Here is a 13,870-nt window from a genome sequence, read left to right on the forward strand (position 1 = left end):
ACATCCAGAGCCACCGTGCACAGGCGTGTGCAGGAAATGGGCTACAGGTGCCGCATTCCCCAGGTCAAGCCACTTTTGAACCAGAAACAGCGGCAGAAGTGCCTGACCTGGGCTACAGAGAAGCAGCACTGGACTGTTGCTCAGTGGTCCAAAGTACTTTTTTCGGATGAAAGCAAATTCTGCATGTCATTCGGAAATCAAGGTGCCAGAGTCTGGAGGAAGACTGGGGAGAAGGAAATGCCAAAATGCCAGAAGTCCAGTGTCAAGAACCCACAGTCAGTGATGGTCTGGGGTGCCGTGTCAGCTGCTGGTGTTGGTCCACTGTGTTTTATCAAGGGCAGGGTCAATGCAGCTAGCTATCAGGAGATTTTGGAGCACTTCATGATTCCATCTGCTGAAAAGCTTGATGGAGATGAAGATTTCATTTTTCAGCACGACCTGGCACCTGCTCACAGTGCCAAAACCACTGGTAAATGGTTTACTGACCATGGTATCACTGTGCTCAATTGGCCTGCCAACTCTCCTGATCTGAACCCCATAGAGAATCTGTGGGATATTGTGAAAAGAACGTTGAGAGACTCAAGACCCAACACTGGATGAGCTAAAGGCCGCTATCGAAGCATCCTGGGCCTCCATAAGACCTCAGCAGTGCCACAGGCTGATTGCCTCCATGCCACGCCGCATTGAAGCAGTCATTTCTGCCAAAGGATTCCCGACCAAGTATTGAGTGCATAACTGTACATGATTATTTGAAGGTTGACGTTTTTTGTATTAAAAACACTTTTCTTTTTTTGGTCGGATGAAATATGCAAATTTTGTGAGATAGGAATTTTGGGTTTTCATGAACTGTATGCCAAAATCATCCGTATTAAGACAATAAAATACCTGAAATACTTCAGTTAGTGTGCAATGAATCTAAAATATATGAATGTTAAATTTTCATCATTACATTATGGAAAATAATTAACTTTATCACAATATGCTAATATTTTGAGAAGGACCTGTATACAGTAAATAAATAGATACATAAATAATACAAAACTTTTACAAAAAAAAAAAAAAAAAAATATATATATATATATATATATATATATATATATATATATATATATATATATATGTGCCTGACCAAAGAATAGGATACATGTCAAAGCCACTATCAAGGAAGAAATTCTGGATAACATCCAGAGAATGACCCCCTGTAACATACAGCCAAAATTAAAATTAAAATGAACTATCATGGAGAGAAAAGCCTCTACATGACCACCAATAGATTGAGGATATGTCTGTTATCGAGAAGTCCTACCAATGGCTAAAGAGGGGTGGACTGAAGGTCAGCACAGGGCACCAATCGTGGCACCACAGGATCAGACACTCAGCAAAAGGAGAATAAAGGCCACAAAACCCAGGATTCAAGATTTGTGCTGTAGATAAAAACCAATGAATCAGTCCAACACACTGTATACTAGTTGGTGTAGGGTGTGGACAAAGTGTACATGAAATGGCATAAGTGGCTGGAATAGTGTAAAAAACATCTATGATTAGTACGTCCCATAGATAGACACCACCATGACTAGAGTTAAGATCCTGTGGGACTTCCGAATCCAGACTGATGAATAGGTGATGGCTAATTAATCAGACATGGTGGTAGAAAAACAAGCAGAAGTGATGGATATTGCAATCCCAATGGTCAGCAACCTCAAGACGAAGGCACATAAACTTGTGAATGCCAAGAGACGAAAGAGGAAACAAAGACGTTATGGAGAGTCAAGGCCTTAACATTAAAAAGTCCAAATGAATTAAAAATTATATGAATAGAAATGAATTCAAATCTCTTTCAATGTGGCATCATATATGTTGCATAAGCAAGGCCTTCAAAAGCAAATTTTCTCAGATGTCACAAACGTCCCCCTTTGGGCTTTGGGAGCACCAAACATGTGACATTGGAAGGTGGAAGATGTTTTTATTCTCTCACAGGAAGAAATAGTCTGGACTCTCCTGACGGCTTCTAATATTACTAACATGATAATGTACAATATCATGTATGTTTCTAAAGTGTCTAAAATTATTTCAAGGTTGCAAGTGTTCCCATAGCGATTCTCAAATGAAATGTACAATCATTTGAATCAAAACTCTCTGACTCTGAGCAAAAAATTTATTTTGTTGTGTGTACTTGAATCACTTACAATACAATGTATGCAGTATTGTATATTGTGAATGTTTTTCACACAATCTCCTGATTATTGTCAGTTTTCTGTGGTAGCTGTGGAAGTTTACTTGTATCACGTGTGGCTTTGAACAGCAAATTGGCCCTAAATAAGTGTTATTAAAGTAAAAGCTGTCTTGTATTCCAACAAACATGGCATCAACACCTGTGAAATAAATAAGCCCAAACTCCACTAAAGACACGAATATGGACTGGAAATAAAACTAATGGCAAAGCAAAACTCTGGGGTTAGTAAGCATGTTCCAATTTCCCCAGCTGCTAGGTAATCTAAAAAAAAACTGGCCTCAGCTGTTATCTCTTCTTCTCTGGGGGAAAATGTTAATTCTCCAAGCCTTCCTAGTCAATATTCAGACTCTGCTCAGTCCAGATGCCTTTTGCCTTGAGTTAATCCAGCACAGACACAGCATCTCTAATCAGTCCATTAAAAAAGTATTTGTTTGTTTAGAAATAAAGTTACTAAAGCAGTTCCATTTTGCATACCATGTGTAGACATTTACTGTGACCGCTCTGTCTTCTCATACCTTCAATCGGTGGCCATTTTCATCCACCTGGGTTCTGCTGGAGGTTTCTTTCTTTTTATAGGGGAGATGTCAATTCCACTCTCTCCACATACATGCTCAGTATGAGGGATTACCTCAAAGTTAACGGCACAATTAAATCAACCAATGTAGCTACACGCTCAGACAGGAGAACTGATTGCTGCAAATTTAGTGGCAAGGTAACCAGAAGGGTTCCCTTTGATAGAAAACTTTTTCAACAATTGGCAAAATGAACAGACCTAGACTGTTTTATTACTTTCTATCAAATTGGAATAAATTTAATAGACTGTTAATGTGTCCATATGATTAGACTGAATTGACTATATGCTTGTTTACATAAATTAGGTCTTTTTTTGTAAAATGTTTTGGGTCAGCGTTTGTTGTGAATAGGCACTTTATGAATTAACTGAATTGAATTGGATCAGTGGCAGTTTGTCTAAAATGTTGTTAAGGTTTTGACCAGATCCTTCGAGGACCTCCATGTCAAATCATTACGGAACTCTCTTGTGCTAGCTTGCTGTTCAATACTGAATACAGTTTAAGTTTCCAGTTTGGAAATAAGAGGCTTTGTGTGGTGGTGAACCTTTATACATTTCAAAACTTTTATTGCTGTATATAACCACCAGGACCCTTAGGCTGAATGATGAAACTGACTAGTATAGCCTTAGTTGTAGTCCCTGTGGTCTGGAACTTTTTGTTAACAAAGTAAACATTTTTATGCACAAATCACATAAAAAAATGTACTCTGAAGTTGGAAAAGCTAATTTGTAGACTGACTCATGGCACTTATGATGAAGCAATAAATGTAATTCCAATTTTTATCTTTGGCAAAACAAATTGTAGACATTGTGTTGTCAATGGTCATAACTGGGTCTTTATTCCAGGCTTTATTCAAACCCTGGCATGAATATTGTCTACACGACATGCCAGTGGAAATTAATGTACTAATTTTATATCTACTTCTTTGAGGACAAAACAGAGATGTTCAAGTGTTGCCATTAAAATTAAATAAAACAACAAACAAAAACGAAAGAAATGCATCGTTTAATGTGATTCTGTGCCACAGTAGGAGGATACAGGGTATTTTATCTTGCATCCACCCCATCTTTGCACATTTAAAATGTGAAGCACCAAGAGCTGTTTGCTGCATGAACATCTGGTGAAGCATATGCTGCTATAGCAGTAGCTATGTGAAGACTCTTAGGCTGTTACATTGCATGAACAAAAGTGGAATTTTTAATTAATAATTTAGGGACTTATTTTAGTCTGTGCTATGGAAGGTAGAAGTTTTAGTCTGTCCATAAGGTGAGTAGTTACCATTATACCTATGAAATGAAGTCAGATTTGTTGACATACCAAGTAGGGCATATTGAGGAGTGTACGGAAAATGAGAAATGGTTTTCAATTTTTTTACAAATGCAAATCTGTAAAGTATTGTGTATATATGTATTCATCCCCTTGAATCAATAGTTTGTCGAAAGACCTTTTGCTGCCCTTACAGTAGAAAAGCATTTAGGGTATTACACAACCAGAGATGTGGACTCAAGGCATTTGATTGGAAAATGAGTCAAGCTGACAAAATGTCATGATCCTTAGGTGTTTCAGTTTCCTTCTTGTCTGTTTCTTTTCACTTCCCCGTTGTTTATGTTTTCTAGTTGCTGCCATTTTAGTTCATTTATTGTAGATTAAGTTCTTGTGTTTTTACATATTTCGGTTAGATTTCTTCCTGTATTTCTTCTCTGCTCAGATTCAGTCCATTACTCTTCTCTCCCTCAGCTCCTCTGCCTTCATTGGTCTCAGCTGTTTCTCATTTCCAGCTGATTACTCTCACGTGCTTGCTGTGCCTTTCTGCTCACCTTTCCCCCCTGTATATAAGTTATCTGGTTGTTTTCATTCATTGCTGGTTTCTACATTTTGCATGCGTGTTCATACCTGTCTTATCGCCTGATCCTCTGCCTATGCTCCGTGTCCTGTTTTCCTCTTTGTAAGTTAACCATTTCATTAAATATTCCAAACTCACCATGCGGCTCCAAAGTTCCTATTTGCACTTTGGTCCTGTAAAACTCTACGCAACATGACACAAAATCCTTGAAGACTTGGAACTTAAACTATACCACCAATATCTTGTGACTTCACTTGGACTTATGGCGCTTGAATTGAAAAGGTTCTATATTTATACAAGATGCCAGTGGTGGCATAATGTTGAGGTATTGTGTTGGGTGATGAGGACTGTAAAAAATGTGCCCTTTGATGTGTTTTTCCATCAAAAATAAAAATAAATAAATGAATAATATCCCCAATCTCTCTATAATGTGGAACAGGTGGGTTACTGACAGAACAAAAGTTCTTTATTATTTGTAGTCATTAATATGTCAGAAATAAAATGCTTTTAGCAATGTAATTATTTAGGATTATTCACTCTCTTATGCTGAAAATCACTGTGACTTTTTAATTTAACATTGTTCCTATTAGGAATAAATGTTTCCATGTTCAAAAAGTGGAGATACTTATTATCTGTCTAAACAAAAAAACATTTGTATTCAGTATTTTACAAAGTGTTACCTATAGATTGAATCACCTAAAGTAAGCTAAAGCCCGTTAATATATCTTCTTCTCATAAAAGTTATAACAGCATCCAAGGAAGTTGCAAAAGAGAAACATGGAGAAATGATAAAAAAAACATAGAATTTCTTTTTTTTTTTTAAACAAATGATGTTCAAAAATAAACAAGATTTGCATACATAAGCAGTATTTTCTGTATTGAAATGAGTTCCTCTTATTATTATGAGAGAGCATCCAGGCTCCTTAGCCTGATCTGGAACTCAAGCTGCCAGATAGAAGTGCCAGAATCATTTATTTTAGAATCAACTTAATTATATACAGTTGTATAAGTGATCTGATTTGTTATTTTAATAATCTCATAATGTACTCATTATTTTAAAAGCAGGTTTGCATTGTAGTTGGTTAGCATTCTTTGTACTTTGTATGGAAATTACAGGTCCTTCTCAAAATATTAGCATATTGTGATAGTTAATTATTTTCCATAATGTAATGATGAAAAATTTACATTCATATATTTTAGATTCATTGCACACTAACTGAAATATTTCAGGTCTTTTATTGTCTTAATACGGATGATTTTGGCATACAGCTCATGAAAACCCAAAATTCCTATCTCACAAAATTAGCATATTTCATCCGACCAATAAAAGAAAAGTGTTTTTAATACAAAAAACATCAACCTTCAAATAATCATGTACAGTTATGCACTCAATACTTGGTCGGGAATCCTTTTGCAGAAATGACTGCTTCAATGCGGCGTGGCATGGAGGCAATCAGCCTGTGGCACTGCTGAGGTCTTATGGAGGCCCAGGATGCTTCGATAGCGGCCTTTAGCTCATCCAGAGTGTTGGGTCTTGAGTCTCTCAACGTTCTCTTCACAATATCCCACAGATTCTCTATGGGGTTCAGGTCAGGAGAGTTGGCAGGCCAATTGAGCACAGTGATACCATGGTCAGTAAACCATTTACCAGTGGTTTTGGCACTGTGAGCAGGTGCCAGGTCGTGCTGAAAAATGAAATCTTCATCTCCATAAAGCTTTTCAGCAGATGGAAGCATGAAGTGCTCCAAAATCTCCTGATAGCTAGCTGCATTGACCCTGCCCTTGATAAAACACAGTGGACCAACACCAGCAGCTGACACGGCACCCCAGACCATCACTGACTGTGGGTACTTGACACTGGACCTCTGGCATCTTGGCATTTCCTTCTCCCCAGTCTTCCTCCAGACTCTGGCACCTTGATTTCCGAATGACATGCAGAATTTGCTTTCATCCAAAAAAAGTACTTTGGACCACTGAGCAACAGTCCAGTGCTGCTTCTCTGTAGCCCAGGTCAGGTGCTCCTGCCGCTGTTTCTGGTTCAAAAGTGGCTTGACCTGGGGAATGTGGCACCTTTAGCCCATTTCCTGCACACGCCTGTGCACGGTGGCTCTGGATGTTTCTACTCCAGACTCAGTCCACTGCTTCCGCAGGTCCCCCAAGGTCTGGAATCGGCCCTTCTCCACAATCTTCCTCAGGGTCCGGTCACCTCTTCTCGTTGTGCAGCGTTTTCTGCCACAGTTTTTCCTTCCCACTGACTTCCCACAGAGGTGCCTTGATACAGCCCTCTGGGAACAGCCTATCCGTTCAGAAATTTCTTTCTGTGTCTTACTCTCTTGCTTGAGGGTGTCAATAGTGGCCTTCTGGACAGCAGTCAGGTCGGCAGTCTTACCCATGATTGGGGTTTTGAGTGATGAACCAGGCTGGGAGTTTTAAAGGCCTCAGGAATCTTTTGCAGGTGTTTAGAGTTAACTCGTTGATTCAGATGATTAGGTTCATAGCTCATTTAGAGACCCTTTTAATGATATGCTAATTTTGTGAGATAGGAATTTTGGGTTTTCATGAGCTGTATGCCAAAATCATCCGTATTAAGACAAAAAAAGACCTGAAATATTTCAGTTAGTGTGCAATGAATCTAAAATATATGAATGTTAAATTTTCATCGTGACATTATGGAAAATAATGAACTTTATCACAATATGCTAATATTTTGAGAAGGACCTGTAATTTGTTGTATTTGTATTATGAATTATATGCTTATTATTTTCTCAATTTACCAGCAGGTATGCTTATAAATGTAAAGTTTAGGACTTGGACATCACTCAGGACATCCAAGTCTTGACTTTGGATTCCACTTGGACTTGCAGGTCTTTACTTGCGACTTAACTTGAGTCAAAATACTTAAGATTTACTCATGACTTGCAAAACAATAATATGGTCCCACCTCTAATCTCTAGATGCAAAACATTCTACCTATTCATCTCAGCAAAATACCTCAACCCCAAAATACTTCAATTTAAATACTTTGAAGGTTGTGGATGTGATATAACAAAATTGAAAAGATACCAGCATTAGGAATAGTGTTTAAAGACACAGCATCAATAGGCACAATAATTCTTCAGGAGTCTTAGCTGTCAAGCTGCTCATTTCCTCAAGAGCCTGAGATGTTGTATTTTAGAAATTATTTGGAAAATTTTTATTGACACACACTGTAGGGCACTCCCTTTTAAGACATTTCTGAATAATGCATGTGGATCATACACGGGAAACATGACCAGTAAACAAACCTCATAAATTCGCCAGACTATGTGTATTTTCTGTCTAAACAGGGTTTTTAGTGTTTTGTGGCATAAGTAAGGAAACAACATAAGAGCCTAAAATTGGTTTTTGTTGACTGAAGAAGCATAACTCTATAATGCAATGTAATGTTGTTTTTTGTTTTTGTTTATACCCTTAAGCAAAACAGGAAAGTAAATGGAGATGAGCATACGATAAAGCAGACATTATGGCATTGAAAGGATTAGGTACCGGATGAAAAAAAGTACATTAAGCTAATGGATGATGTCAATGGACTGCTCATCAGCCCCCATGGTTTCAAAACTCCATCCCCAACCTCTGCACACTAATGCATCAACCTTCCAAGGCATGCTAGACAATAGTTACCCTTCCTTTGAGAATACAGCATATAGGATGCTTTTATGGGTGCAATTTGGAAGACTATCCTCTCCTGAAAAAGTATAAGGTCCGAGAGAGGTTTATATCATGCCATAGTACGTTATCAGAAGATAGTATAACCGAGCTCAGTTAAACTGGTCTTAGATGTGTTAAAAAACAAACAAAAAGGAGAATTATGTATACTTTCATTTCATCAAAACTTATACACAATCTTTCTTTGCCAAAAATGATTTTCAATCACCGAACAGCTGCTAAGAATTAGAAAAAAGTTGATTAAATATTTTCTATAATTCAGGAAATATCTTTGAAAACAGTCTAAAATGTTATTGTAAACCATTGTTGAGGTAAAATAATGCTATCACTGATATCCTTGCGGCCTCAACCTCACCCAGTCCGGATGTCGTGAGAAAGAACAGATGAAGAGCAGGAAATTAAGATTAACACAGGTTTAATTTGGAAGATAATAAGTCCAATGATTTCCAATGCAAAATGAATACACAAAGAAAGAAAATTACGTAAGGCCTTACGGAGAGATCGCAGGTTTCAGCAAAGCATGGCTGTCTCTACCCAGATGTCTACCTCATTATAAATGCCAGCCCATCTTATACCTTGACTTCAAAGCTTACTGACTGTGCCTTCCCTTATGCAGTCTGGTGCTGTAAATCAGCCAAGCTCCCTTGTGGTATCTATACCATGCCCAAAAGTCGACATTTATTGCTTTATTGTCCATACAGCCAGCATTTACTGCTTGTAGTTGTTGCTTTATCATCCATACAGCCAGCATTTACTGCTTGCAGTTGTTGAGAACTTCCTAACCTCTGTTTCACCCTTGTTCCATCCTGACTCCTGCTGTGATCTGTGATTCCTCCTCAAGGCTCACTCATGTTAAATCTCAGGTTAATGTTCCCACATGCAAACTAAACTAATAGAGTGAAAGTACATGATTTTAATTCTCAACACCATCCTCTTTAGATTAACGAAGATTTTTAAAGGAATAAATATATTGTGGCTTATGGGTAAATAATGATTTGTCCCTACTTTTTTTCTGTTCGTTCGTTCGTTCGTTCGTCTTCCGCTTATCCAGGACCGGGTCGCGGGGGCAGCAGACTCAGCAGAGACGCCCAGACGTCCCTCTCTCCAGACACCTCCTCCAGTTCCTCCAGGGGGAGCCCAAGGCGTTCCCAGGCCAGCCGAGAGACATAGTCCCTCCAGCGTGTCCTGGGCCGTCCCCTGGGCCTCCTCCCGGTGGGACGTGCCTGGAACACCTCCCGAGGAAGGCGTCCAGGAGGCATCCGGTATAGATGCCCGAGCCACCTCAAATGGCTCCTCTCGATGTGGAGGAGCAGCGGCTCTACTCCGAGCCCCTCCCGGATGGCCGAGCTCCTCACCCTATCTCTAAGGGAGTGCCCGGCCACCCTACGGAGGAAGCTCATTTCAGCCGCTTGTATCCGTGATCTCGTTCTTTCGGTCATGACCCAAAGTTCATGGCCATAGGTGAGGGTAGGAACGTAGACCGACCAGTAAATTGAGAGCTTTGCTTTTCGGCTCAGCTCTCTCTTCACCACAATGGACCGGCACAGCGCCCCCATTACTGTGGCAGCTGCACCGATCCGTCTGTCGATCTCCCGCTCCATTCTTCCCTCACTCGTGAACAAGACCCCGAGATACTTAAACTCCTCCACTTGAGGCAGGAACTCCCCTCCAACCTGAAGAGGACAAGCCACCCTTTTCCGGTCGAGTACCATGGCCTCGGACTTGGAGGAGCTGATCCTCATCCCAGCCGCTTCACACTCGGCTGCGAACCGCCACAGCGCATGCTGTAGGTCTTGGCTAGAGGGGGCCAGCAGGACCACGTCATCCGCAAAAAGAAGAGACGAAATCCACTGGTCCCCAAACCAGACCCCCTCCGGCCCTTGGCTGCGTCTAGAAATCCTGTCCATAAAAGTTATGAACAGGACCGGCGACAAAGGGCAGCCCTGCCGGAGTCCAACATGCACTGGGAACAGGTCCGACTTAGTGCCGGCAATGCGGACCACACTCCTGCTCCGCTCGTACAGGGACCGGATGGCCCCTAATAAAGGGCCCCCGATTCCATACTCCTGGAGCACCCCCCACAGGGCATCACGAGGGACACAGTCGAATGCCTTCTCCAGGTCCACAAAACACATGTGAACCGGTTGGGCAAACTCCCATGAACCCTCGAGCACCCTGTAGAGGGTATAGAGCTGGTCCAGTGTTCCACGGCTGGGACGAAAACCACACTGCTCCTCCTGAAGCCGAGGTTCGACTATCGGTCGGACTCTCCTCTCCAATACCCTGGCGTAGGCCTTACCAGGGAGGCTGAGGAGTGTGATCCCCCTGTAGTTGGAACACACCCTCCGGTCCCCCTTCTTATAAAGGGGGACCACCACCCCAGTCTGCCAGTCCAGAGGCACTGTCCCCGACCGCCACGCAATGTTGAAGAGGCGTGTCAACCATGACAGCCCTACAACATCCAGAGACTTGAGGTACTCAGGGCGGATCTCATCCACCCCCGAAGCCTTGCCACCGCGGAGCTTTTTAACCACCTCGGTTACTTCAGCCTGGGTGATGAAAGAGTCCAACCCCGAGTCCCCAGCCTCTGTTTCCACCACGGAATGCGTGATGGCAGGATTGAGGAGATCCTCGAAGTACTCCTTCCACCGCCCGATAATGTCCTCAGTCGAGGTCAGCAGTCTCCCGCCCCACTATAAACAGTGTTGGCAGAGCACTGCTTCCCCCTCCTGAGGCGTCGGACGGTTTGCCAGAATCGCTTCGAGGCCAACCGGTAGTCCTTCTCCATGGCCTCACCGAACTCTTCCCAGGCCCGAGTTTTTGCCTCTGCCACAGCCCGGGCCGCAGCACGCTTGGCCTCACGGTACCCGTCAGCCGCCTCAGGAGTCCCACAAGCCAACCACAGCCGATAGGACTCCTTCTTCAGCTTAACAGCATCCCTTACTGCCGGTGTCCACCACCGGGTTCTGGGATTGCCACCACGACAGGCACCGCAGACCTTACGGCCGCAGCTATGGGCAGCAGCATCGACAATAGATGCAGAGAACATGGTCCACTCTGAGTCTATGTCTCCAACATCCCCCGGGATCTGGTCGAAGCTCTCCCGGAGGGTGTTTTTCTGTAAGATTCAAAAACACAATCTTTTAAGTTCATCGCCCTAAAGCGACACAACTAATGCCTGTTTTAATATTATCAATGCCTGACATTAAACACAACTTGTTTTTTTTTACATAAGCACAGTTCCACATTGTAGAAAAAATACTCAGAGCTAAATATTAATTGCACCTTCATAGCTAAATATTTAGCTATATCTGTACAAAATAATTGCTAAATACTTAGCTTTATATTTAGAGGTTTATAGTTAAATATTTAGCAATATCAATGAAGTTTTCCTTTTTGGTGCCTGTCTATTATTATTTTCTTATTTCTTTCTTTTCCCTTTTTGGAGCCTGTTGAAGCCACAAGCTCAGCTATACCTGCCTACTGGTGCAGCTGTTAACAGCACAAACAGTAATTATGTTAGGACCTTACAGTCGAGTGCGATCATTAAAATTCCCTAAACTGGAAAATCAGCTCACTAAGATAAGCAGCCAAAACAATCTGCTTGTTTACAACATTTTTCCAAAACTTTTACAGCAACACCTCAAGTAATAGGATATATGTATGTTTAGATTCATAGCTAAATATTTATCTAAATGATTATAGCTTTATAAATGTAGCAATATACTTTCAATTTACTGCTAAATATATTGATTTATACTTGTACTTTTTTAGCTTAATGTTTATCTATATTTAGGTTTAAGGCATCAGATTTTTAGCACAAATTAGAACAAATGGCAACACAAACTAAAGATAAACATAAAACTTCACAGCCAGTTTAAGACAGTTATTAACAACGTGTTACTTCTATCAGCTAAAATCTCTCAGCGCCAGTTTTTTGCTGGCATATACACGATTTTTGGTAAAACATTGGAATTTCAATGTTACTTGATTTGCATTTATAATTTTAAGTCAAGTGAATTGTGGTACAAGGGCTATGGATCATTTTTTTGATATCCAAAGTTAAATATCATGATGGAATAAGTTTATTTTCAGACAAATTCAAACTTGTTGTGGTTTAATTTTATCGTGCAACTCATGGAGCAAGTCAAATTTACTCAGCATTCAGGCAGCATGGAAACAATTCTTTGGTCTGCTTTAAAATGTTTCTCTGGGGGAAAACAGCTTTTAATTTAGAGTGCAAATAATCCTCTCTCTGAGACAAGACAAGGACAACGGCTGTATCATGAGACATCACTTTGCCACAAAACTGGCAGCAGATGCGTGAAGGCACTCTGTCATCAGTATGATTGATTTGTGGTCAGCTCGTTTAGGCTGTGTAGTTTCACCTTCAGTAACAGTGGCCTCAAAGAAGGCATAACAATTCCTACAAACAGTTTATTTGTTGAGGTTTTGCTAAATATCAAAATTAACAGTGGATTAAGGCAAATTTAAAAGGTTTGTGTTTGCCAAATGTTTCCAATTTTGTCCCCGAGTTTTACTACCAGGAGGAGTGGCAGAAATCATAACATTAAATGTCAAAGCCAAAGAAAATTAAAAAGTCTGGTTTTACTATTCATTATGGTGAAAAACGGAAATAATTTTCATATTCTTGCAGCGGACATGTTTTTAACCAGTGAGACTTTGCATTAAGATATTGCCAAATATGTGTTTACTTGGTTTCCCAGCTGTAGCTGAATTCTATCACCATGGGCATCACATCTATACTAGTATTGTTATTCACAATCAGTGAAATTTCCCTAAAAATATAAAAGGTTTCTACTCCTCAAGCAACAATTTCAGCCTTAATGTTGAGTGCTAAACAACATCAGCATTTGTTTTAGCTAATTATCAATATAACATAATTCTAGTACGCTGCTGCAGGCTGCTGATTGTGAAATATGGTGCTAAACGTTTTATCTGATGCAGCAGTGTTTATAATCTTGCCACTTCTTGCCATTTTTTTTTAAAATATAGTATAGATACTCTGTATATTACTCTGTATATTTTGAAACTGCGGCCTAAATAATTCAAAACGTCTCTCAGGCTCAGCAACCAAACTTTGCACTGTTTGAAGGTGTTTGCATGTTCTCTCAGCTCAGTTCCCTATTCGACAAGGAACCCTGGTGGATTTTTGTTTCAATAGCATAGTAAGATCGTTTTAATGTGTGTCTAAAGTTTTGATTATGTAAGTTCCATTAATGCTTCACAGTTCCATGTAATAATACTTGGCAAAGCCATATTTAGATGGAAAAGCCTGTGTTTACTTCCCTTTATAATAAAAACTTGACATCAGTTTGTTTCTCAGTCAGACAGCTGTTACCAGTCAGGGAGGCTTTGCTGTTAGAGATGTTCACCTTGTGTACACCACTGAATGCAGTCACTATACTTAGGAGTCAAAGGTTAAAGGAGCAGTGGAATATAAGACCCTTTTTTTCTCTTTGGCAGTAAAACACAAGTCTAGTAAAAAAAAATAAA

The sequence above is a fragment of the Girardinichthys multiradiatus genome, chromosome 8, assembly GCF_021462225.1.
Source record: "Girardinichthys multiradiatus isolate DD_20200921_A chromosome 8, DD_fGirMul_XY1, whole genome shotgun sequence".
Classification (NCBI taxonomy): Eukaryota; Metazoa; Chordata; class Actinopteri; order Cyprinodontiformes; family Goodeidae; genus Girardinichthys; species Girardinichthys multiradiatus.